Source organism: Equus przewalskii, chromosome 13 (genome assembly GCF_037783145.1).
Source record: "Equus przewalskii isolate Varuska chromosome 13, EquPr2, whole genome shotgun sequence".
Taxonomy (NCBI): domain Eukaryota; kingdom Metazoa; phylum Chordata; class Mammalia; order Perissodactyla; family Equidae; genus Equus; species Equus przewalskii.
The window spans coordinates 49208003-49232359 of NC_091843.1; the positions used below are offsets into that span (position 1 = coordinate 49208003).

The 24357-nt window shown below is 37.7% G+C and overlaps 1 long non-coding RNA gene across 1 annotated transcript; it reads right to left on the minus strand.

The window, feature by feature from the left end:
* Positions 1-4987: 4987 nt before the first annotated feature.
* On the minus strand, positions 4988-12289 carry LOC139075111 (uncharacterized). The gene is made up of 3 exons (XR_011525166.1): positions 12125-12289; positions 7899-8339; positions 4988-6929 (listed from the first exon to the last, which is right to left on the minus strand). It is a non-coding gene; the product is annotated as an uncharacterized lncRNA (long non-coding RNA).
* Between the last annotated feature and the right edge of the window lie 12068 nt (positions 12290-24357).

The following is a 24357-nucleotide window of genomic DNA, read 5'->3' on the forward strand; positions in this document are numbered from 1 at the left end:
CTATTTAACATAATCTCCCCACTGCACTGAAAAGCCCAGAGAGTACAGATCAACTCATATCTCCCATCTCCCGTATTCAGCAGCCAATCCACAGGAACCAGAGGAGCAGGTTTAGGACATTCACTCTCTCTACTCAGAGCCTCCTTTGCCCTATTATAGGCATCTAATTTTCTATGGTCTTATCCAACAAGCCTGCCTTTTGATGTGTTAAACAGGTAGGTAAGGGAATTTAGAAAGTTTCCATCTCTCTCAGAGATCTCTAGATTTCAAGCCTGTCACGTTGCTTTGACTTCAAGTGTCCCTCGTAGGTATCAGAAGCTGAATATAGACGCTTTTTTGCCTCTTTGCATTTCTACTGTAAAAATTATAACCCTACTCCCCAAAGCAAATTTATGCCTCAAGTTAACCAGAGAACTGGCCATGCACATGAAACTGCAAAACAGGAAAGAATACCACTGTATTTCAAAACATAACCTCCTCTTGTATGAACATACTCTCTTCAGAATCTAACATGTTTTCTTGAGCTCTAAAGGCTACGCCTGGGAGTATGGCTGTGGGAAAGGGAAGGAATGGGGGACGATACTATTGGAATTTTTCTTGTGCCTCATAATATGCATTATTTTAATAACTTAATTAAGACTTTTGAACCATGGGGAATTAGGAAAATACCTGTGCCCTACTTTGGGCAAAGAAGATTTCTTTGCCCAACAGTTTCACCTCTTCGATACCAGAAGGTGGTAGACACTGGCAAACAACCTCTGTGCTCAGTGGAATAGTGATTTCCCAAGAGATACTGATTACAGAGGGGCAACGTGATAGCATGGTGAGTTGGCCTAGGCAAAGACCCAAGGAGCCTCTTCTTGAGCACATGTGGAGTAATATCTTGGCCTCACAAATAGCCAGGGGACATGTCTCAGACAAGTGTTTCTGACATCCCAGCTGATCAGGGTTGGTGCTTCTGTAGTTTGAGTTACATGCTACTCTTCCTCCTAGATAACTCTCCAAGTCCTCTACTTCTCGGCTCCTCTGCCCCCATCATCATTCAAGCCTTTATCATTTCTCACCTTCATCAATGCTCTGCTGGCCATTTCATACCTTGTCCTAAGCTCTAACCTGCCACCCACAATAAATGTTTATTAAAGTGAATGAATGATGACCGGTTTTCATTCACTAAAATCTATTTGAGCGTCTCCATGCTCAAGCCCATCCTAGTTATTTAATAGAGAAAAATAATTTTCATTATAAAGCATTTCTTCAGTACTTGAAAGTTTGTTTCCCTATTACAAAGGAAAATTTCTACTTAATTGATGATACATCTTTTAAATCATGTTAGTATATTTTCAAGCCTTAAACATAACATTAAAATATTTACTTAAGTACACAGAGATTTCTGTACTGTTTTCTTGATCATTAACTCCCCCAATATTTCATTTGACCAATTAGTATATAATTTGAATAGAGGGGAAAAAATACGTCCAACTAATTTTTAAAATGCTGAGGTAAATAAAAGAGCTGCCCCTAAAGAATTGTAGTACACCACCTCACAGGCTGCTATCTTGCTTTGACATAAAATATCCTTAAGTCTTTGCTAAATATCACTGTTTCATAGAAATCAAAAGAAAATGCTTTATAAGAGAACTGGAAATAACTCAGCAGACATTTGAATAAAAATATGCTTTGAAAGTGGCTTGAAAATTATTATTGAACTATATCCTGCCCATCTCTGCAGGCACACACGTTACACACGCATTACCTCTCTCTCTCTTTCTCTCTCTATTTAAATATACATATATACATCTGTCTCTCAATCTCTCTCTGACTTTTTGAGGTTCATAATTAAAAATTTGAAATTTCTCTGTGACCTTAAAAAAGAATTCTTGGGGCCAGCCTGGTGGCGCAGCAGTTGGGTTCACACGCTCTACTTTGGCGGCTCGGGGTTCACTGGTTCGGATCCCAGGTGCAGACCTATGTGCCACTTATCAAGCCATGCTGTGGTAGATGTCCCCCATATAAAAATAGAGGAAAGTGGGTGTGGATGTTAACTCAGGGCCAATCTTCCTCAGCAAAAAGAGGAGGATTGGCGGTGGATGTTAGCTCAGGGCTAATCTTCCTCAAAAAAAATAAATAAATAAGAGGAAAAAGAAAGAATGCTTGCATAGTTAATGAGAAGAGTGGGTTTGGGGAATTTAGATTATCAGAAATATTCATCGGATGAAACATATAGAGGTGCTTTCAAAGCTTAATCAGACTCCAAAATTAGTCACTAGACTTGCTGGCAGATTATCAAATCACTAGAGTTCTGATTCCAGGACAGAAATATGACCTTATTGAATCATTGTGCACAGAAATGGGAGTCAGATGCTTTAAACTGCACTGGTGACATGTTCCTATACCCTATTTAGTCTCAAAACAATACTACGCCAAGTGATTTCTTTTAATCTGCTAGTATGATATTTCTTGTTTTTACAGGCCACTCTAATCATCCTTTTTGCCAGCTTGGGGATTAATGATTGTGTGTGATATTTCATAGCTATCCCAAACAATCAGGATAGCTGGAATAACTTTAGAGTAATTTACATGCCTTGAAATTCCTGACATATAAAACCATCAGTTCATCCAACTCTGAGATCATTAAGTAAGACTATTCTTTTTATCAGTGAAATCACTTGGTTCCTTCCAACCTCTGCCCTCCTGTGCTCTGCATAAAGTTTTTTCTTTAAAATATGTAAATTATTATCAAGGGATATTATGAAAAAATAATAGGAAGAGTGACAAGCAGGCTCTTATGCTCTGCCATGCACATAAACCTATCTATTATTGAATTAAGCATGGTGTCTTTTCACCCTCCTTGAACAGTTATACATGAAGCTGGCTCTTTTTCAGAGAGGAAAATCCAGTTCAGAACAATGAACATTTGCTGATCAATACATGGGTTAAAAAAAGAGAAAGATCTGAGACTTAAAATACAAAAACTAAATAAGCTAAAGTCTAAAATAGAATTACCTAAAAGCAAGAATACTAATTCTTATTGAAATCCACAATTTTTAAAATTTGAGCTGAATCAGGTACATTATTGTAATTTCCTGAGCATTTGTCTTGAAAACTACTTAGAAAATCTGGAGATAGTACTTGGTATTCCTAACATGTCCTGGAAGCCTTTGTGTTCGTTCTTTTGATTCCAACCTCCCATTTGGAAGCTATCCAGAATCTAACAAATCAGACAAGCTTGACTCACCAAGATTCACTTTCTCAATGTATATCACTCAGTGAGAATATGAGAAAAATCACTTGGTGAACTGCGTGAGAGACAAAAAGTAAGAAAAGGTATTCTATTACAATGACTATAAAACAGCTCTCCATCAAGAGTACATTCAACTCTTTTCAAAGCAGATGTGTTGCTTCTTTGCTATTGTACACAGATATGTCTTTAAACACGCAAGAGAAAGTAAGTAAGTGGGAATCAATCATGTCAACGTTACACTCTGCTTATTTCTAAACCATAGGCTGAAATTCAGCTAACCTAAACTACTGAATGTTAATATAACAGCTGGCAACACGAATTTAAAAAAAAAAAAAAAGGATTCCAAGAGTAATGAAAATGAAAATATAGCTCATAACATTGATCTAAGTTTTGACAGACGTTTTTGGTCAGTACAACATATGAGCTCAGAAATGAAGTTCTAGCCATGTACCTTTCAGAAAAGGACTTCCTCTATAAATAAGGTTGTTATAGAAAACGACTAGTAACATCATATCCTAAGCATCTTGGCCAATAATAAATTGGACATTAATAGAAACTGACTATTCCTTACATGTCCCCATGAGCTAATAGACTAAACATCCAAGGCATCTGGGATTACTTGCTCTGTTATGGGCTGTCATACATTTTATCATCCCAGGACCTATTTGACGTAGCTGGCGCTCTTAAAAGCCCCAGTAATTCTGCTGCTGAACTAAAATTCCTTTTTGAGTAGCAGCAGCATTTGCTGATCATCAGGACAGGTGGAAAGAGAAGGGGCTTGAAGAGAACTACTTATCACGCTCCAATAATACGCACAGAAGAGAAGAATGGGACCAATGCATTATTTTTAAATTGTGTCTGGCCAGCATGTCAGTATTGATTGAAGAGTCCACTGGCAGAGAAAAGAGTCATGTCTGCATTCAGAGATGAAGAGGCAGTTATCCACCCTATTTCTTGTCAACTGCTTAGATCAGTCTCTCATTTTCAGGACAAATAATAATAAAAATTGTGAGCATCTTGTGAGACCTCTAAAGAAAATGTCGCTTCTACTCCCCAACAAACTTAAAAAAAATAAAAAACTAATAGCCTTCCTACCCTTCATGTAGAAAGGCAATCTGATGTGAAAATGTTTTCTCCTAAGTGATGGAATGTGCAGTCATGCACCAGTAACCCAGGGCTGAATATCAACTTGCCTGTTCTGGAAGAAACTGCTCTGGGGTTGGACGGAGCACACTGTTAGAAAGAGAGGCACTTCACTGCATGAGGGAGGCTGTGCACTCTATTTCAGAAGATGGAGGTTTATCTTCCAGTGTCGGGCTTTGATGTTATTCATATGCTAACAATATCACCATTTCCTCACAGCACTCAATACGCAGGGAATAAAAGACATCATTTGCTGACATGGGGCTCAACACTTTCCGTCCAGCATACTGATCAACAATCTGCATTCAGCCTCCACAGCTAAGCCACCACATAACCTCTAAATTGTTCTTTTAACACTCTAAAATTCCGGTCAAAATAATTTACCATTTTATAGAACAAAATGATGAAACAAAGAACTCTAACTGTATTTTCCCTCCACTCCTAAAATGCAGCTTCAGTGCCCTGAGGGCTCCTTTCATCTCCTCTAAGTGCTGGCATATGATGTGATTGTTAACATAGCTGGCCACCAGATGAAGTGAATTATCTAAACTGCCAAAGTTCCCACTTTCTTTCCAATTTAAACATCAATTTAACACAGAAACTGAAGGGTATTATGAAAGCTTTAATATGAACCATTTCAGACATACGACAAAAAATACTGGAAGGTTTTTTCAAACATCCAAACAAACGTGCAATTTTTTGAACCTGAAGATGAGTCAGGAAAATGAATGGAACAGCAGAGCACACGCAGTACACGCTTTACCCGACAACCATGGAGAAGGACCTCTTTGTCTTAAATAAACATGCTTTTCAGAACAGCGGAGGATATTACGAAAGAAAACCTGGATGAATTTGTTAGTTCATTAACCAAATACAGTGATCAACAGCAAAGAGAAAATTTCTGATTTAAAACATTTCAAAATGCTTCTCATCAACGTGGATGATCTGGAATGTTTTTAACAGTCTATGGATTATTAGGGTCCTTTTCATTACACAGCTCACTCTTCTCATGGAAATGTTTTTCTCCCTGGATCACTAGCTGTTAACAGAATGTGCAAGCATATGTCCTGCATATCTCTTTGAAAATGAGACCACTCCATAGCTAATTCATAACAATGCAAATTGAAGCTTTCTCACACAAAATCGAGCACTTCCTAGTACATTCCACATAAATTAAAGCACATAAGTCAAAGGACAAGAATTATTATCAATCTTTAATCTTTTTTAAGCCTTCACAATATATATGGTATTAATATGGAAAATATGTGAAGAACTATGTTCACAATTATAAAAATTTCTCTTATCAAAATAAGAGATTTGAAGAGTTGAAGTAAGATTTGAAGAGTCATATTTAACTAAGATTAAACAGCATACAAGCTAAATACAGGTGATTTTGCTAACCAAAAACATTTCTGAACGTTAACAACATTATTACAGATTTTCCTCTGGAAAATAGTACTCCTTAGAGTCAATTAGTTACTTAAAAAAATAAATAAATATAGTTAGCCCTTTTATTATATCAGAACTGCTCTAATCACCATTTCCATCTTAAAAGCATAATTTGGGAAAGTGTAAGGCTATGAAACACACGTACATTGATTCTACAAAAACATTAATTACACTCTATATGAAAGCAAAAGGGATTTTACCATATAAGGATTGCACGGCTGTTCCCATATGGAATGCACAGGGAATATTATTAACAAATTCAGAACAACCATATGCAATGCTCGATGGCACTTCCAAATATAAAATACAAATACAGTATGTAATATATTTACAGCATGTTACATACCAAATGATCAAGCAATTTAGCGAAGATTAGCATTTAAGTAACAAATAACATTACAAATACCATATGCACCTGTTAATGATTTATTTTTTACATTGGTGATATTCATCAGATTGATCTTATGTTAAAAACAAGCTTTCAGAGAATTTTCTGGCCCAGCAGTCTTTGCGGTAAATTAAAGGAAAATTATGAAACCATCTTGCCAAAAGAGAGCTTAGAGATCATGTTGTCTCACTTTTAAACGGAAAAATTGAAACCGTGAAATGTTAAGTTGCTTGCCCAAGATTACAAAGTTCATTATGGCAGAGTTCCAGGTCTCCCGGTTCTCAGGCAAGGCCCCAAATTAAAGCTATCCTAATTAGCTCATATTTACTCAAAACACATATATATTTTTAAATCTGTATAGGCTCTTCTGTTGTCCAGCACATCATCTGCAGAAACACCCAACCCTGGAGTCTGACAGTGCAACACCACAGTTCCATTCCCAGTGCAACTGCATTGACAATGACTCACACTTCCCTTGGATTCACTGGGGAACAGAAGGAGATGTTGACCTCAATAGAAAAACAGACATGGCTCCATGAAAGTCATAACAGAGGCTAAAAGTGTTTAATCCTGCAATGGGCTCCACAGAGAACGCCTTAAAGAGGATGTTTTGTTCTTCCTCTAGAGTGCTTACAGAAACACACTGAACTCGTGCCAAAGCCTCCTCCCCTCTGCCATCAGCCTTGACTGGAAGGCAAAGGGAAAAGCCTGGAAATTAAAGCAGAATATGTGGTTCCCAACTGCACACATCAACAGGATGTAATTTCCACCCCTCCTCCCTCTATAGCCCATCTCCTCCGGGCGTAACAGAGAAGGGCCTCCCCTCTCCCCTGGACTCCACCACCCCTGAAATGTGTTAAACTCAATCACTCAAGTGAACTTCCAGACATATACCCAGATATAAAATATCAACTTGAAGGAAATCTGGCCAATCATTCAACATGCGCTTTTTTTCCCAACAGAACCTTGGGAACTTTCTTAATACTGAAATGTCAAACATCTAGACAGATTCTTAGTAAATTAAAACAGTGCAATAACTCTTCCTACTGAACATGATCTTTTTCATTTCAAGGCAAACACAGCTCTAGCCTAGAACATTCCCTCAAAACCAGAATTATAATAGGAACTCAGTGTGTTCCAACTGAACACTCTCAAACAATGATGCTAGAAAGCCTCCAGTTTGAATTGGGGGCAGGAGAAGAAAGCTTATTTTTAAAATATTACCAAAACAGACCATTTTTATGCCAATCATAGAAATGCCTGATCTTCTACACATTGCAGAAATTGGGAATCCCTTATAAGTCTGTAGAGGACTTATTACTAAGTTTCAAAATCATTCCCCAACCATCAAATTCAATAATTCAATTTCCAGCATTGTTCATAAAGTTCTAAGCGCTGTCATTAACCAGACATATAAAAGAACTCTGCTCCCAAATCAATCACTCTAGTTCCTTTCCTGGCTCAGCAAATTCCCACTCTTCCATTGATCCAATTATAGTGGAAATTACCCTATTTTAACTTTCAATAAGACATTTTTAAATAGATTAAATGTAATACATAGAAATATATTTATGAACCAAGCTATTTACTAGCCATGCTGTCTTTTATTGTCAGTTTCCTAAAAATAATCATTAAACCTTGGGGTATAGAGATTATATGACTAAAATACGTACCCACCTTATTCACCTTATTCACCAACACAATGCAACAGCTACACAAACCAAATTTAGTATTACTCATCGGTAATGAGTCACTGATCAGCTTACACAACAGAGGCACTTGCCCAAAGGGAGTGGCAGTGTAGGCCCAAGTTTTCACTAACCAGTGGCAGCTGCTATGTTTCTTTTTGACATCATATGTGGTCAGTCACACTCTGGGTTCTTTAAAAACAAAGTCTACAAGGCAACAGTGAGATTCCAGATCTGAGTTTAACCACTTTGAACATAGCAGGTCAAGTAGTGGTAGACGGCATCAACCCTGATGGAGTAGCTATTGGATTCAGACACATGGGGAATCGGAAAGAACCAAGCGTCCATTAAAGTGCAGTTATAAATGTCTTCACAGTGCAGCTGCAGAACAGTTTTGATACACCTTCAGATTAGTTATCCTGAAGAGTTCCTGAAAGAAATATTGATCAATAATCATAGTCTTGACATGGAGAGTTGGCAGTTTAGAAAACTCCTTGAAATAAGATCCAAAAGGAGAGTTGTCGTAGATGAACATTGATTCCCATCCCCATTGTGCTTATCATCTATCTCTACCAGGGTTTGATTGATATAGTATGACGTTGAGATAATTTGTTCTGAATATTGTTATAATAATCAAGTTTTTATTTCTGTAGAATATCATGGGATATAGTGAAGAGAATTTTTTTAATTCACCTAATTTCTTCATGAAAGAGAAAAATGCTAGTTAACCTGAGTGGTGTGTGTATAATCATCTAGTTCCTTGCTCCTTAAAGTGTGTCCAGGGATCGGCACTGTGCCCATCACCTGGGAACATGCTAGAAATGCAGAATCTCAGATTCCACTGGACCTGTTAAGGCAGAATCTATAGTTTAACAAGATCTCTAGGTGATTTATATGGACATTAAATTTTGAGAAGCACTGATTCAGTTATGTTTATGATGTTAGAACCAAAGAGAAGACTCAAACCCAATGTACTGCCTGTATTTCTTTCCTGTAGCCCACCGAAAATATCAACTTGCTCTTGATATATATTGTATAAAGTCGCAGGGCTAAGCAAGTAAAAACCAATGGATTTCCTTGACACCGCTCGGGAAACTTGTTTCCTCAAGTACCCAAATCGTCAAATATTTTGGAACAGAAACCATACAGCTGAGAGTCAACAGATCCAAACACTCGCTCTTTTTGCCAGAATTTGTGCGTCCTAGGGTAAATCAACTTTCCTGTGTGTGTTCAGTCTGTGCTGGCCACTGTGCTGGGTTCTTGGGATTGAACCCTGGACAAAACAAACACAGTTTCTTTGCTTCAGTTTCCCTATGTATAACTGAAAGAGCATTTTAAGCAAAAAAATAGCAAAGATATATAAAATTTCATGGTAATTTTAAAGAACAGTAAGCAGTTTGTTCAGTAGTGCAAGATACATGGTGGATATGCTGGGAAGATAACCTAGCATGAGAAGAGCCGTGTACTTTCTTTAGAAGTTTGGTCTCAGGCAATGGGGAGCCAACTCAAGTGTTTGGAAATAGGAATGACATGAGAACTTAATTTTAGAACTATTTGTCTGTCTATGATTGGAAGCATAGGTTTAAGAAAGAAGAAGCTGGGGGGCCGGCCCCATGGCCAAGTGGTTAAAGTTCTGCCCACTCCCCTTCAGCAGCTTAGGTTCATGGGTTTGGATCCTGGGTACAGACGGATGCCACTCATCAGCCATGCTGTGGAGGCATCCCAGATACAAAGCACAGGAAAAGTGGCAAAGATGTTAGTTCAGGGCTAATCTTCCTCAAAGCAAAAAAAGAGAAAGATTGGCAACAGATGTTAGCTCAGGGCAAATCTTCCTCACCAAAGGAAAAAAAGAAAGAAAGAAGCAGCTGAACAAAGGGTATCCCGTCAGGAGGACATTGAAGTTGTCCAGTGAAGAGATGATAAGAACCTGAAGTGGTAGAAGTGGCACAGATAGAACTGGTAGGGATGTGGGGGCGAGGAGGGGAGCTATTTATGAGAGGGAGGGAGTGATGAGGGAAAGAAAAAAGAGTTGTGAATAACTCCAAAGTTTCTAGTGGGGCAATTGAAAACAATGATGAAGCTATTAACTGAGAGAACATGGTGGGAGGAGTGGGTTCTGTAGCAAGAAAAGGAAACAGGTAATGAATTTTACTTTGAGTATGCTGGGTTTGAGAGGCCGGAGGACATTTAAGTGGTGAAACCAACAGAGAGGAAGGAATGAGGATCTGAGCGTGAGGACATTTTGAAAGATACAGATACTAAAGGAAAGACTTCTGATGACAGTGTATGTGCATAGACACTTCAGAAAGAACATTTAGATGTGCAATTAGCATGGGTTATTTTACCTCTAAGGAGAGTATGGACCTTTAAGACAAGTGAGACAGAGGAGACAAAACCAGAAGTATAGAGACAATAGCGGCAGCAGCGAGTATCTACTCAGCAAACTGCAAGAGAACAAAAATACGTTCCATAGATATAAAGAGAGGTTTATACAAAGGCTTTCTTATGTCTATATTGTTTGATAATGACCTGTGTTTTCATAATTTCTAAACTTTGGGAGTAAAATCCCACTGCATCTCACCTTTACATTTGTGCGGGGTCACAAGGTGTTAGATGTTTTCCTCTCTTTCTAAAGGAAGAAACATGTTCAGAATGTCCAAAAGCCCCATTTCCCAATAAAGCGTCAGGTCTGTTAGTTCTCACTATATTGATGTATACACATCCCCATGAATATTAAACACACGTGGACCTCACTGACTATCAATTACTAAAGGAATAACGGGAGGAAGAACTGCAAAGTGAGATAGGAATCTGCTCCACTTTCTTCTCCCTCACTGTGTGGCCAGGACAGGAGAGTGGAATATTAGACTCCTTTGCCTACTTCATGCAGACATTCACAGGTAAACCCAGTTTAGATAAGCTGATGTTCTTTCTAGCTGCTGACTGCTTTCCTATTCACAATCTTATGGTAAACAATTAAAAGTATTGCAGAGGATTAGAGCTGATAAAGCATTGAATGCAGAATTTTATTTAAAATTAGCACTATAATCAGTAATGGAGAGTGTGTCTGCCTTTGTAAATCAACTCTCTAAATACACTTGCCTCCCACTGAAGCAGCACCAACTCCCTGTTCCTCAGAGAGGGTAAGGCACTCTCCTCAGGACATCCAATTCTGACTTCAAAGACTTGGTGGAAATAAATGGCTTGAGAGGATCTAGAGAAATATACCACAGTTTCATCTCTTACTTACCAGCATTCAGGGCCTCCTTGGACTCCCAGGTAAGAAATGGGTAAGTTCTCACCTACCACAAAAACCTCTCACAAGCATCGAGCATATTTCTGGTGGGTAATCTACAGAAAGGAAGTGTAGTCTCCCTGTCTCCTTCTCCCACTAGACATACACTCACAGTGGGGCCACGGGAAATTCTGAAGGCACAATGTAAGCAGAGTTACCTGCTTTTGCCTTTTATTCCTACGAAGGAAGAGAGCCAGTGAGGAGGAAGGAGTAGAGAAGAAAAGCAGGTTGTAAAGATAGACCGTACACTAAAGGCAACAAGAGGGAAAGAAGACGATTACAGCCACACCGGCAAATTGAACCCGTGATTTACTCAGAAGTCGGAGGTCATTATGGATTAGTGCGGAGGAAGAAAGGAGCCGGAACTCGTTTAGATAAACACTGACTAAATGTGAAACAAAGTGCCAAAGTCAGCAATGAAACTGGTGGAAATCAATTCCACAGAGAGTGTTTTTCAGAGTCTGACGTCAAGCTAAGCAGAGGCTGCAAAGGCGCCTTCCTCCTCACTCCTTCGGCCTTTGTCTTCCAGCAAACCTTGAAGAGTGGGTCCAACAGAGCCCAAGAGAGATGGAGTAGAAAGAACTGATGTTGGCAGGAGGGTAGGCATACAAAGCTGGGTTTGGAGTCCCGTCCAGTTCGTAACTAACAGTGAGACCTTGGATAACTAACTTAGCCCCCAGCCTCATTTTCCTCATTTGTAAAATGGAGGTAATTATGGTCCGTTCCTCGTAGGTTTATTGTGATATTTTCACAAGATAATGTAAATAATATTTAGCCCATTCGTGGCAGTAAAATTTTAACCACTCAATAAGCAGTAGATATTGTGTTATTATTGTTAAAGCCAAGGAAGTCAGAATCAGAATAATAATAGCTTACATGTGCAGAATTTACCCTGTGATAGCAGAGGACTTTATACATACCGACTCATTCGATCCTTACAACCACCTTTTCACAGATGAGGACTCCGAGCGGGAAGAGGTTAAGTAACAGTTTCAAGAACTTGAACCTCGAGCAATCTAGCTCCAGACTCTGTGCTCTAAAAGCTATGCTATGTTATCAAAAGTTTCCTTGGAACAAATCTGTTCAGCTTCTGCATTTTACAGATGAGAAAACTGAAGCTTACAATGGTGATGTCATTTATTTCATATCACACAGCCAGTCAGGACAATCAGCCCATTGTAGGAATTTGAAAGCCTGTTTCAATTGGAAACAATCCCTGACCCCAAATGAATAATCCAGGACTTGGCCTGGAGGTTGAAATGCTTGTCACATTTTATCCAGTCACTTTCCTCTACAGAAGATGCAACGAATCAGAGTATCTATTCATATCAGATTCCTAGTGGGGAAGGCATCTTTGTTAGGAAAACGATAGATTTGCAACTGGTGGTGTTTGTTTTTACAATGAATGTCAAAGAATAGGAAGAGAAGAAGGGAAACAACTTTTTTCAGTAATCACTGTGCTTGGGACTCCATTGTCTATGAAAACTTATAAGCAACGCCTTACCCACACAGGTATGGGATGGGTACTGTAGGCAGAGGGGTCTAATAAGAGTTAGTAAGAATAAGATTCTTATTTCAGAGGCCATAAATAAAACATAAGCAATTGTGTTGTTTAGTAACGTTTAATTGGCTGGGGGGAGCTAAGACAAACATTTATACTGAAGTAGAAATCTGATTATCACAGCCTTTGGAATTCACTCAAAATTTGTTGGTAGTCATTGATTTGCTAGGGCTGGACAGTGAGCTTCCCTGATGCCTGGGTGAGTTTCTCCAGCCTGAGCATGCTGCCTCAAGCTCGAGGAACTCTACCCCAAACTGGCACCCCCGCCCAGGAGGATCTCAGCTTTGGCAGGAGGATTTGCTACAGGTAGTAATGTAGGCAAAAAGACAGAAAGAGGAAACAGCTCCATCTAAAGAGTCGTGTGTCCTAAAACTACCTTTGGACAAACAATTCCAAATAAAGAATTGCTCTCTTCTTTAAGCCTCCCCTTCCCCACTTCAGTATAAAGCAAGGCCCCCATAATGACGGTATTGAACTCTCTAAGATGAAAATAAAGATTCCCTAAGACAGAGGCACCAAAATCCAACTTCAGAACCTTAAGTGATAATTTCTAAAATAAAGACTCCATGTTCTCTAACAAATCTTGCATGGTGTCTTCGCACTCAGTAACCCAATCTCACAGATCATCCAGGTCTTGAAAGTGTTACAACTTTGCAATCCCTGTTTTCTGGTGTTTCTCTGTCTTGTCCATTCACCTGAAGTGGACACTTTCTCCTCCTTTCCCTCAGCCATCCACCAAAGCTTCTGGATTCCATCTTATGGGTAACAGCAGGGGTGTGATTGAAGCAAGACTACAGGAATATGATTCACCAATGCCCTCGATCTCCACCAGTACAGAAGCAACCAGTAGGGGCTTTGACACGGAAGCCCTGCGGGGGTGAGAAGGACAGGACCGCCTAATGGTGCTCTGTCTTCTGCACTCTTGCACCCTGCGTCTCCTACCAAGACTGTTTGTATCGTTTCCAAGTGCTGACTCTGCTGAAGCTGAAGACCTCAGCGGGACAAATGTTATGGAGAGTGATTGATTGAAATTCAGAGCACTTTGCAGAATGATTTGTTTGACATTCCCAGTAGGAAACTCTTGTTTGTTGAACTTATTATTCATTCATGTATTCATGAAAAAAATACAATAAATGCATAATCTCTGCATAGTGCCTCAATGATCACATTGAAATGAACCCGGAGCTTTGCAGTGCTAAGCAAGGTCTTTAGTTTGCAACAGAACAGTTTTACATTGCAATATCATTAACTGTGTCTAGAGTTTACATTATGCTTATAAATCAGCAAGGGAAATTTAACCTGCATTGTAATTTAAGGTTATACAGAGAATCAGACATTAAAAATGCATATGCATAATAATAACTCCTTGTGTGACTTTTTTTTTTTTTGGTTTTCCTCCTACTGAGTGATTTAACAATTACCATGTTAAGATGTAACTGAGTCTGTTCAGCGAGTGTTTATGTTTTGACTTTTTGACAACTAGAATACAAGCCAGGGGAAATGCAGAAATTATTTCCAACATCCATGGGTAACTTGGGAAAATGGCTCTTGAAATAAGCTATTAGAGTAGGGAAAACATGCTACATTATTTGGAAAACAACTGCTGTTAAATGCTGTGTTTTGAAACAACAGCTATTACGAGGCCTTAAAACAGTAAGGTCAAAGGGTTATAATGGCACTTTCTCAGTCTGGACCTTAATGTTTGCATTTACAGCTGCTGTAGCCATGGTCTCTGCCCTTGATAGTGAGAGCAAGTGCAGAGAATACAAGAAAGGACCTTCATTGCATGGTGACGTCCTTTCAAAATTGATCGTTAAAAGACAAAAAGGAATTCAAGAACTCCATCATGTATTCTCTTGCCCCTGAGTTTTCCCCCATAGAGATCTCTATGTTCAAATACCCTATGAAAGCTTCTATAATCTCCCAGCATATTCTTAAAAAAATTTCATTTACCTGACCTTCCTCCTTCTCACATGGTAAGAGTCACCTGCAAACATCAGAACTCACTCTAATTTCAGGGTTGAAAGAAGTCAAGAAGAAAAAACTATCGCCTGAAAGTGCTTTCTGAAGCTAGGATAGCCAGACCCCTGAGGTCGTTGGTGACCCTGCTCGTGGTCTAGTATTTTACTCATGTCTCTAGAATATCTGTAGATCTTCTACACTTAAATATCTCATATTGACTACGCATCCCAAGCTGACTTCAGCTATCCCCTCGCACCCTCCATTAGGCACTTCTTCTCAGTTTCTTCATCAATATTAATTATACCACCATTTTTCAGTGCTCAAAATATTACCACTTTGCAGTGTATTCCTTTTTTAAATTTCCCTTTCCCCATCACTAAAGTCACACACCTATATTCAGAGTCAATATACACAATTTGGACCTGGCCCCATGGCCAAGTGGTTAAGTTCACACACTCTGCTTTGGCGGCCCAGGATCCTGGGCAAAGACCTATTACCACTCATCAAGCCGTGCTGAGGTGGCGTCCCACATAGCACAAGTAGAAGGACCTACAACTAGAGTATACAACTGTGTACTGGGGGCTTTGGGGAGAAGAAGGAAAAAAAAAAAAGATTAGCAACAGATGTTAGCTCAGGGCCAATATTTAAAAAAGAAAAAAAAAAGGAAAAAGAAATATACACCATTTGCTCCTCAATAATATAGTTTGGGTCTGTTTTTCCATTTCCAAAACAACTCACCTAAATCAAATTTGTGTTCTCACCTGACCGTCTGCAAGTACACTACAAGAAGACATCTCTGCCTTCAATAGCTTCTCATGTCAATACAAGCAAAGCTGCTGAAATAATTCTCTTCCAAGTCTGGTTTCACTATATGCCCCTGAAGCTTATAAACATTCCGCACAAACTACTGTTTCAACTAGTAATTTCTTGCCTACCCTTTAAGGCATTTCTCAAAATCCTTCACCCACCCCCCTTCTTTTATGTCATTATCCCACACACTTTCCCATCCTGCCTGCATGTTTTTGCATGAGCTGTCTCTCTCTTCATATAATGTTGTTTTCTCTATTTAGCCCTTTCATTTTCCTAAACTTTACTAAAAATGCTCACCTATTTAAAAATATCAAGATGTATCATTTGAAAAGACAAAGGAGGCAAAAGTTTGCAAATGCAACAAGGAAAAAAAGTTATACAAATTTTAAAGCATTAGAAATAAGAAAGGATCACATGCAGAGAAGTGGTGAATATTTTCTAAATAACAAGAGAATTACCAATATAAATACATATGAATAAATTTAAAAGCATAGAGGAAATGAAAAAATTTTAACAAAATTAAAAATAAAAAAGAAGTAGAAAACCTGACTATATCAATAATTATAAAAAATATTTAAAGGGCAGTCCAAAAAATCAAACTCCTCCCTCTACCTCCTAAAAAAAGCATCTAATGCAGATCTTTTCATAGAAAACTTAAGGCACAATGTATAAATTCTATATTTTTAAAACTATACCAGAGCATATAAAACATTTTAAAATGTTCTAAATAAACTTATAAATTACTATAACTGATACCAAAGTCAAAGAAAAATGAGATTGAAAAATACTGTAAACCAACCTCACTGATGAGTGCAAATACAAAAATCCTAATTAAACTATTAGTGAAATTATCCAAAAATGTATTATTTCAGTAATATATCATGAAAAGTAGGATTACAAACATCAGTGTAATTATTAGCAATGAAATTCAATACATTCACAGAATTAAAACTAGGAAGAGAACTTTGCTTCTGTAATGAAGGTGTCCCTTCATTCACTGGCACCAAATCTGTTCCCTCCCCATAAATAAATAGAAAACTGGGTAAATTATAAGAAGCAACTGTTTTCAGACATTGGGTAATAGGCAGCACATGACTGTGATCCCTGAAGAGAGGGAAACGATTGAAGTAAGCCCTATGGTCACTCTGTCCTTCTGCCTGAAAGCACTTTTTGGACCATAGTTCAGGGAGCGGGAATCTGAGCAAATCACACTTACTGAGTCATATGAATCTCTACAAAGCCAGGTAGCAAAGAAATAGAGGGGAATCTCATATGAACAACCCCCAAGTTCACACAGAGATGAGAGCTGTTGAAGTTTTGATGAGTCATAGTGAAGAGACCTCATTGAGAGCCTGGCACATTGAATAAAGATCCCAAAAGAGTTATGCTTGAATAGCAGAGCTAAACTAGCTAAATGAAGACTACTGTAAGCCCCTCGTAACGGAACTTAGGGAAACTTCTTGTATTCCTCAATGAAATGTCTAACATCCAATAACAAATTACTGTACATGTGAGATGTACAGTACAAAAATGTGACAAGAAAGAAGACAATGTGACAAATAACCTGGAGAAAATTCATTCAACAAAAATAGAACTAAAAATGACAGACATTATAGAATTATCAGACAAGGACTTGAAAACAGAATAAATACATTCAAAGATGTAAAGGAATATAAGAATTTAATGAGAAGAAAACTGGGAACTATTAAATAAAATGACTAAATGAAATGTACAGGTGAAAAACACAATATCTGAAATGAAAAATTCAGTAGATAAGACTAGCAGCAGTTTAGATAATACAAAAGAAAAATTCGGTGAACTTGAAAACATGGCATTGCTAATTATCCAAACTGAAGCACAGACAAAAAACCAGACTCAATTATATACTGTCTACTAGACATGACTTTATCATTATTATTTTTTTAATTGAGGTAACGTTGGTTTATAGCATTATATAAATTTCAGGTGTACATTATATTTTGATTTCTGTGTAGACTATAGTGTGTTCACCACCCAAAGACTAATTACCATCCATTACCACACACATGTGTCCTATCACGCCTTTTGCCTTCCCCGCTCCCCACTCCCCCTCTGGTAACCACCAATCTAATCTCTGTATCTGTGTGTTTGTTCCATGTTGTTGTTGTTTTTATCTTCTACTTATGAGTGAAATCATATAGTATTTGACTTTCTCTGTCTGACTTACTTTGCTTAGCATAATACCTTCAAGATCCATCCATGTTGTCACAAATGGCAAGATTTCATCTTTTTATAGCTGAGTAGTATTCCATTGTGTATGTATACCACATCTTCTTTATCTATTCATCTATTGATGGGTACTTAGGTTGTTTCCAAGTGTTGGCTATTGTGTATAATGTCACAATGAACATAGGGGTGCATGTATCTTTATGCATTCACGTTTTCATGTTCTTTGAATAAATATCCAGAAGTGTAATCGCTGGATCATATAGTAGTTCCATTCTTAAATTTTTGAGGAATTTCCATACTGGTTTCCATAGTGGCTGCACTAGTTTACATTCCCACCAGCAGTGTATGAGAGTTCCTTTTTCTCCACATCCTCTCCAACACTTGCTATTTCTTGTCTTGTTAATTACTGCCATTCTGATAGGAGTGAGGTGACATTTCAATGTAGTTTTGATTTGCATTTCCCTAATAACTAGTGATGTTGAACACCTTTACATGCACCTGTTGGCCATCTGTATATCTTCTTTGGAAAAATGTCTGTCCAGATTTTTTGCACATTTTTTAATTGGGTTGTTTGTTTCTTTGTTGTTTAGATGTATGAATTCTTTATATATTTTGCATATTAACCCCTTATCATATATATAGTTTGCAAATATTTTCTCCCAGTTGTTAGCTTGTCTTTTTATTTTGTTGATGGTTTCCTTTGCTGTGCAGAAGCTTTCAGTTTGATGTAGTCTTATTTGATTATTTTTTCTTTTGTTTCCCTTGGATGGTCAGACATTTAAAAAGGTGCTGCTAAGATTGCTGTTGAAGAGTGTACTGACTATATTTTCTGCTATAAGTTTCATGGTTTCAGGTCTTACATTCAAGTCTTTAATCCATTTTGAGTTAATTTTTGTGTCTGGTGTAAGATGATGGTCTAGTTTCATTCTTTTGCATGTGGCTGTCCAGTTTTCCCAACACCATTTGTTGGAGAGACTTTCCTTTCTCCATTGTATGTTTTTAGCTCCCTTGTCAAGAACTGTCTGTCCACAGACATGTGGGTTCATTTCTGGGCTCTTGATTCTGTTCCATTGATCTGTGTGTCTATTTTTATGCCAGTACCATGCTGTTTTGATTATTATCGCTTTGTAGTGTATTTTGAAATCAGGGAGTGTGATGCCTCCAGCTTTGTCCTTTTTTCTCAGGGTTGCTTTGGCTATTTGGGGTCTTTTGATGTTCCATATGAAATTTAGGATTCTTTCTTCTATTTCTGTGAAAAATGTTGTTGGGACTTTGATAGGGATTGCATTGAATCTGTAGATTGCTTTAGGAAGTATGGACATTTTGACTATGTTAATTCTTCCAATCCAAGAGCATGGAATGTCTTTCCTTTTATTTACGTTTTCTTCAGTTTCTTTCAACAATGTTTCACAGTTTTCAGTGTACAGATCTTTCACCTCTTTGGTTAAATTTGGTTAAATTCCTAGATATTTCATTCTTTTTGTTGCACTTGTAAATGCGATTGTATTCTTAATTTCTCTTTCTGCTATTTTGCTGTTAGTATATAGAAATGCAACTGATTTTTGTATATTGATTTCATATCCTGCAACTGTACTGTATTCATTTATTATTTCTAATAAATTTTGGTGAATTTTTTAGGGTTTTCTATATATAAAATCAGGTCATCTAAGAATAGTGACAGTTTTATTTCTTCCTTTCCAATTTGGATCCCCTTTATTTCTTTTTCTTGCCTGATTGCTCTGGCTAGGACTTCCAATACTATGTTAAATAGAAGTGCAAATGTGGGCATCCTTGTATGGTTCCTGTTCTTAAAGGCATAGCTTTCAGTTTTTCACCATTAAGTATGATATTAGCTGTGGGTTTGTCATATATGGCTTTTATTATGTTGAGGTACTTTTCTTCTAAACCCATTTTATTCAGTTTTTATCATAAATGGATGTTGTATCTTGTCAAATGTTTTCTCTACGTCTATTGAGATGATCATGTGATTTTTATTCTTCATTTTGCTAATGTGGTGTATTACATTGATTGATTTGTGGATGTTGAACCATCCCTGCATCCCTGGAATAAATTCCACTTGAGCATGGTGTATGATCTTTTTAATGTATTTATTCAATTTGCTATTTTGTTGAGGATTTTTGCATCTATTCATTAGTGATATTGTCTTGTAATTTTCTTTGTTGTGTGTTGTCCTTCTCTGGTTTTGGGATCAGGATAATTTTAACCTCATAGAATGAGTTAAGAAGCTTCCCCTCCTGTACGATTTTTTGGAAGAATTTTAAAAGGATGGGTATTGAGTGTTCTTTGGATGTTTGCTAGAACTCACTGGGGAAGCCATCTGGTCCTAGACTGTTTTTTAGGGGGAGGTTTTTGATGACTGTTTCAATCTCCTTGCTGGTGATTGGTCTATTCAAATTCTCTATTTCTTCCTGATTCAGTTTTGGAAGGTTGTATTTTTCTAGGAATTTATCCATTTCTTCTAGATTATCCAATTTGTTGTTGTATAGCTTTTCATAGTATTCCTTTATAGTCCTTTATATTTCTGAGGTGTCTGATCTAATTTCTTCCCTTTTGTTTTGGATTTTATTTATTTGAGACTTCTCTCTTTTTTTCTTGGTAAGTCTAGCTAAAGCTTTGTCAATTTTATTTATCTTTTCAAAGTTTCATAGTTTCATTGATTTTTTTAATTGCTATTTCATTTATTTCCACTCTGATTTTTATTTCCTTCCTTCTACTGATTTTGGCCTTTGTTTCTTCTTCTTTGTCTAGTTCCTATAGGTGTACTGTTAGATTGTTTATTTGAGATTTTTCTTGTTTCTTCAGGTAGGCCTGTATTGCTGTAAACTTCCCTCTTAGTACTGCTTTTGCTGTATCCCATAGATTTTGGAATGTCATATTTAAATTTTAATTTGTCTCCAGGTGTTTTTTGATTTCTCCTTTGATTTATTCATTGACCCAATAGTTGTTCCCATAGCATTTTGTTTAGTCTCTATATATTTGTGGCTTTTTCCAGTTTTCTTTTTGTAGTTGATCTGTAGTTTTATACTGTCGTGGTCAGAAAAGAGGTCTTGTATTATTTCAAGCTCCTTAAATTTTTTGAGACTGTTTTGTGGCCTAATATGTGATTTACCCTTGAGAATGTTCCATGTGCATTCAAAAAGAATGAGTATTCTTCAGTTTTTGGATGCAGTGTTCTACGTATATCTACTAAATCCATCAGGTGTCATTTAAAGTCAATATTTCCTTATTGATCTTCTGTTTGCATGATCTATTCATTGATGTAAGTGGAGTGCTAAAGTCCCCTACTATTATTGCATTGTGTTACTGTCTATTTCTCCTTTTATGTCTGTTAATAATTGCTTTATATATTTAGATGCTGTTATGTTGGGTGCACAGATAACTACAAGTGTTATATCCTCTTGGTGGATTGTTCCCTTTATCATTATGTAATGCCCTTCTTTGTCTCTTGTTACAGTTTTGTTTTAAAGTCTATTTTGCCTGATATAAGTATTGCTTCTTTTCATTGCTATTTGCATGGAGTATCTTTTTCCATCCCTTCACTTTCAGTTTGTGAGTGTCTTTAGGTCTGAAGTGTGTCTCTGTATGCAGCACATATATGGGTCTCATTTTTTTATCCAATTGGCCACCCTATGCCTTTTGATTGGAGCGTTTAGTCCATTGACATTTAAAATAGCTATTGATAAGTATATACTTATTGCCATTTTGTTACTTTCTTTTCTGTTTGTTTTAGTAGTTCTTCTCTATTCCTTTCTTCTTCTCTTCCTCTCTTCTCTCGTGATTTGATGGCTTTCTTTAGTGGTATGTTTGGGTTCCTTTCTCCTAATTTTTTATGTAGTATTGTAGGTTTCTGGTTTGTGATTACCATGAGGTTCATATATAATAGCCTGTGTAAATAGCAATCTATACTAAGTTGATGTTCTTTTAAGTTTGACCTCTTATTAACAAGGGAAATAAAGAAAAATAAACAAGTGGGAGTTCATCAGACTAAAGAGCTCCTGCAAGGCAAAAGAAACTAGCATCAAAAGAAAGAGACAATCCACCAATTGGGAGAAAATATTTGCAAATCACATATCTGACAAGGAGTTAATCTCTATAATATATAAGGAACTCACACAACTGAACAATAAAAAAACAAACAACCAGATCAAAAAATGGGCAGAGGATATGAACATTTTTCCAAAGAATATATACAGATGGCCAATAAACATATGAAAAAATGTTCAACATCACTAATCACCAGGGAAATGCAAGTCAAAAAACTACACTAAGATACCATCTTATGCCTGTTAAAATGGCTATAATCACTAAGACTAGAAAGAACAAATGTTGGAGAGGGTGTGGAGAAAACGAAAACCCTGAAACTGCTGGTGGGAATGCAAACTGGTGTAGCCACTATAGAAAACAGTATGGAGATTCTCAAAAAACTAAAAATAGAACCACCATATGACCCAGCTATTCCACTACTGGGTATCTACCCAAACAATTTGAAATCAATAATCCAAAGTAGCATATGCACCCCTATGTTCATTCCAGCACTATTCACAATAGCCAAGACATGGAAATAATCCAAGTGCCCATTGACTGATGATTTGATAAAGAAGATGTGGTATACATATACAATGGAATACTACTCAGCCATAAAAAAGACAAAATCATCCCATTTGCAACAACATGGATGGGCCTGGAGGGAATTATACTAACCAAAATAAGCCAGACTGAGAAAGACAAACACCAGATGATTTCACTCATATGTGGAATATAAACAAACACATGAACAAAGAAAACAGTTCAGTGGTTACCAGGGGAAGCGGGGTGACAGGTGGGCACAGGGGTGAAGGGAGCACTTATGTGGAGACAGTCAAGAAATAATGTACAACTGAAATCTCTCATTGATGTAAACTATTATGAACTCAATAAAAAAAAGCCCTATACTTTCACTCCCCTCCCCTTCCACACACATTTTATGTTTCTGATATCATATTTAATCTCTTTTGTGTGTGTGTGTGTATCCCTTAACCTCTTAATATGGAAGTAGACAATTTCAAGACTTTTGTCATCTGACCTTCATATTAGCTTTATAGGTGGTTCATCTTCTACCCTTTGCTGTATATTTGCTTTTGCCAGTGATTTTTTTCTTTGATAATTTTCTTATTCCTGTATGTGGTCTTTTCCTTTCCGGTTAAATAAGTCCCTTTAACATTTCTTGTAAGGCCAGTTTATTTGTGATAAATTCCTTTACTTTTTGCTTGTCTGGAAAACTCTTTATCTCTCCTTCCACTCTGCATTACAACCTTGTTGGGTAGAGTATTCTTGGCTGCAGATTTTTTCCTTTCAGCTCTTTGAATATATCATGCCACTCCTTTCTAGCCTGTAAGGTTTCTGCTGAGACGTCAGATGATAGCCTCATGGGGTTTCCTTTGTATGTAACTTGTTGCCTTCCTCTTGCACTTTCTAGGATTCTCTATTTTTAATTCTTGACATTTTAATTATAATGTGTATTGGTTTGGGCCTCTTTGGGTTCATCTTGTTTGGTGATCTCTGTGTTTCCTATACCTGGATGTCTGTTTCTTTCCTTAGGTTAAGAAAGTTTTCAGCCATTATTTCTTCAAATAGATTCTCTGCCCCTTTGTCTCTCTCTTTCCCTGGCACACTTGATGTTAGTACACTTGATGAAGTCCCAGAGAGTCCCTTAGACTCTCCTCATTCTTCTTAATTCATTTTTCTTTTTTCTGTTCAGCTTGGGTGATTTCCTCTGCTCTTTCATCCAGCTCACTGATCCATTCTTCTGTGTCATCTACTCTGCTGTTGACTCCCTTTAGCGAATTTGTTCATCTCCATTATTGTATTCTTCAGTTCTGATTGGTTCTTTTTTATATTTTCCAGTTCTTCGTTAAAATTATCACTGTGTTCACCTAATCTTCTCCCAAGGTCATCCTTATGACTATTAGTTTGTACTCTTTATCAGGTAGATTGTTTATCTCTGGTTCATTTAGTTCTTTTCTGAGGATTTGTCCTGTTCCCTTATTTGGAACATATCCCTTTGTATCCTCATTTTGTCTACTTCTCTGTGCTTGTATCTATGTGTTAGGTAGATCAGCTATATCTCCCAATCTTAGAGATCTGGCCTTATGTAAGGTATGCCTTCTGGGGCCCAGTAATGTGCTTCCCTCTTGTCATCAGTTCCAAATGCTCCAGGACTGTCCCCTGCGTGGGTTACATGTGCCCTTCTATTGTGTCAGGGTGCTCTCACTGCAGGTATGGGGGTAGTCTAGGCTCTCCCCCTGGCTGGCTGGTTGTAAGGCTCAGGTGTGCATGGTTGTTACAGTCCCTTTAGTCATTTTATTGGGCAAGAGAAGCCCCAACACAGTTCGCTGCAAGGTCTAATAGCACACACCTGCCGCTGTTTTGCTGTTAAGTGAGTCAGGCCCTGAGCATGTGCGGCTGGTTGCTAGGCTCAGGGGCTCACAATTGCTGTATGCCTCCAGCCTGTGAGGCTGTTGTCAGCTCTCTCAGTAGCTTACTGGGTGAGGCCAGCCCCAGGTGTGGCAGCACACAATCTTTTCAAACATTGGAAGGTGGGGCTGAGTCCCT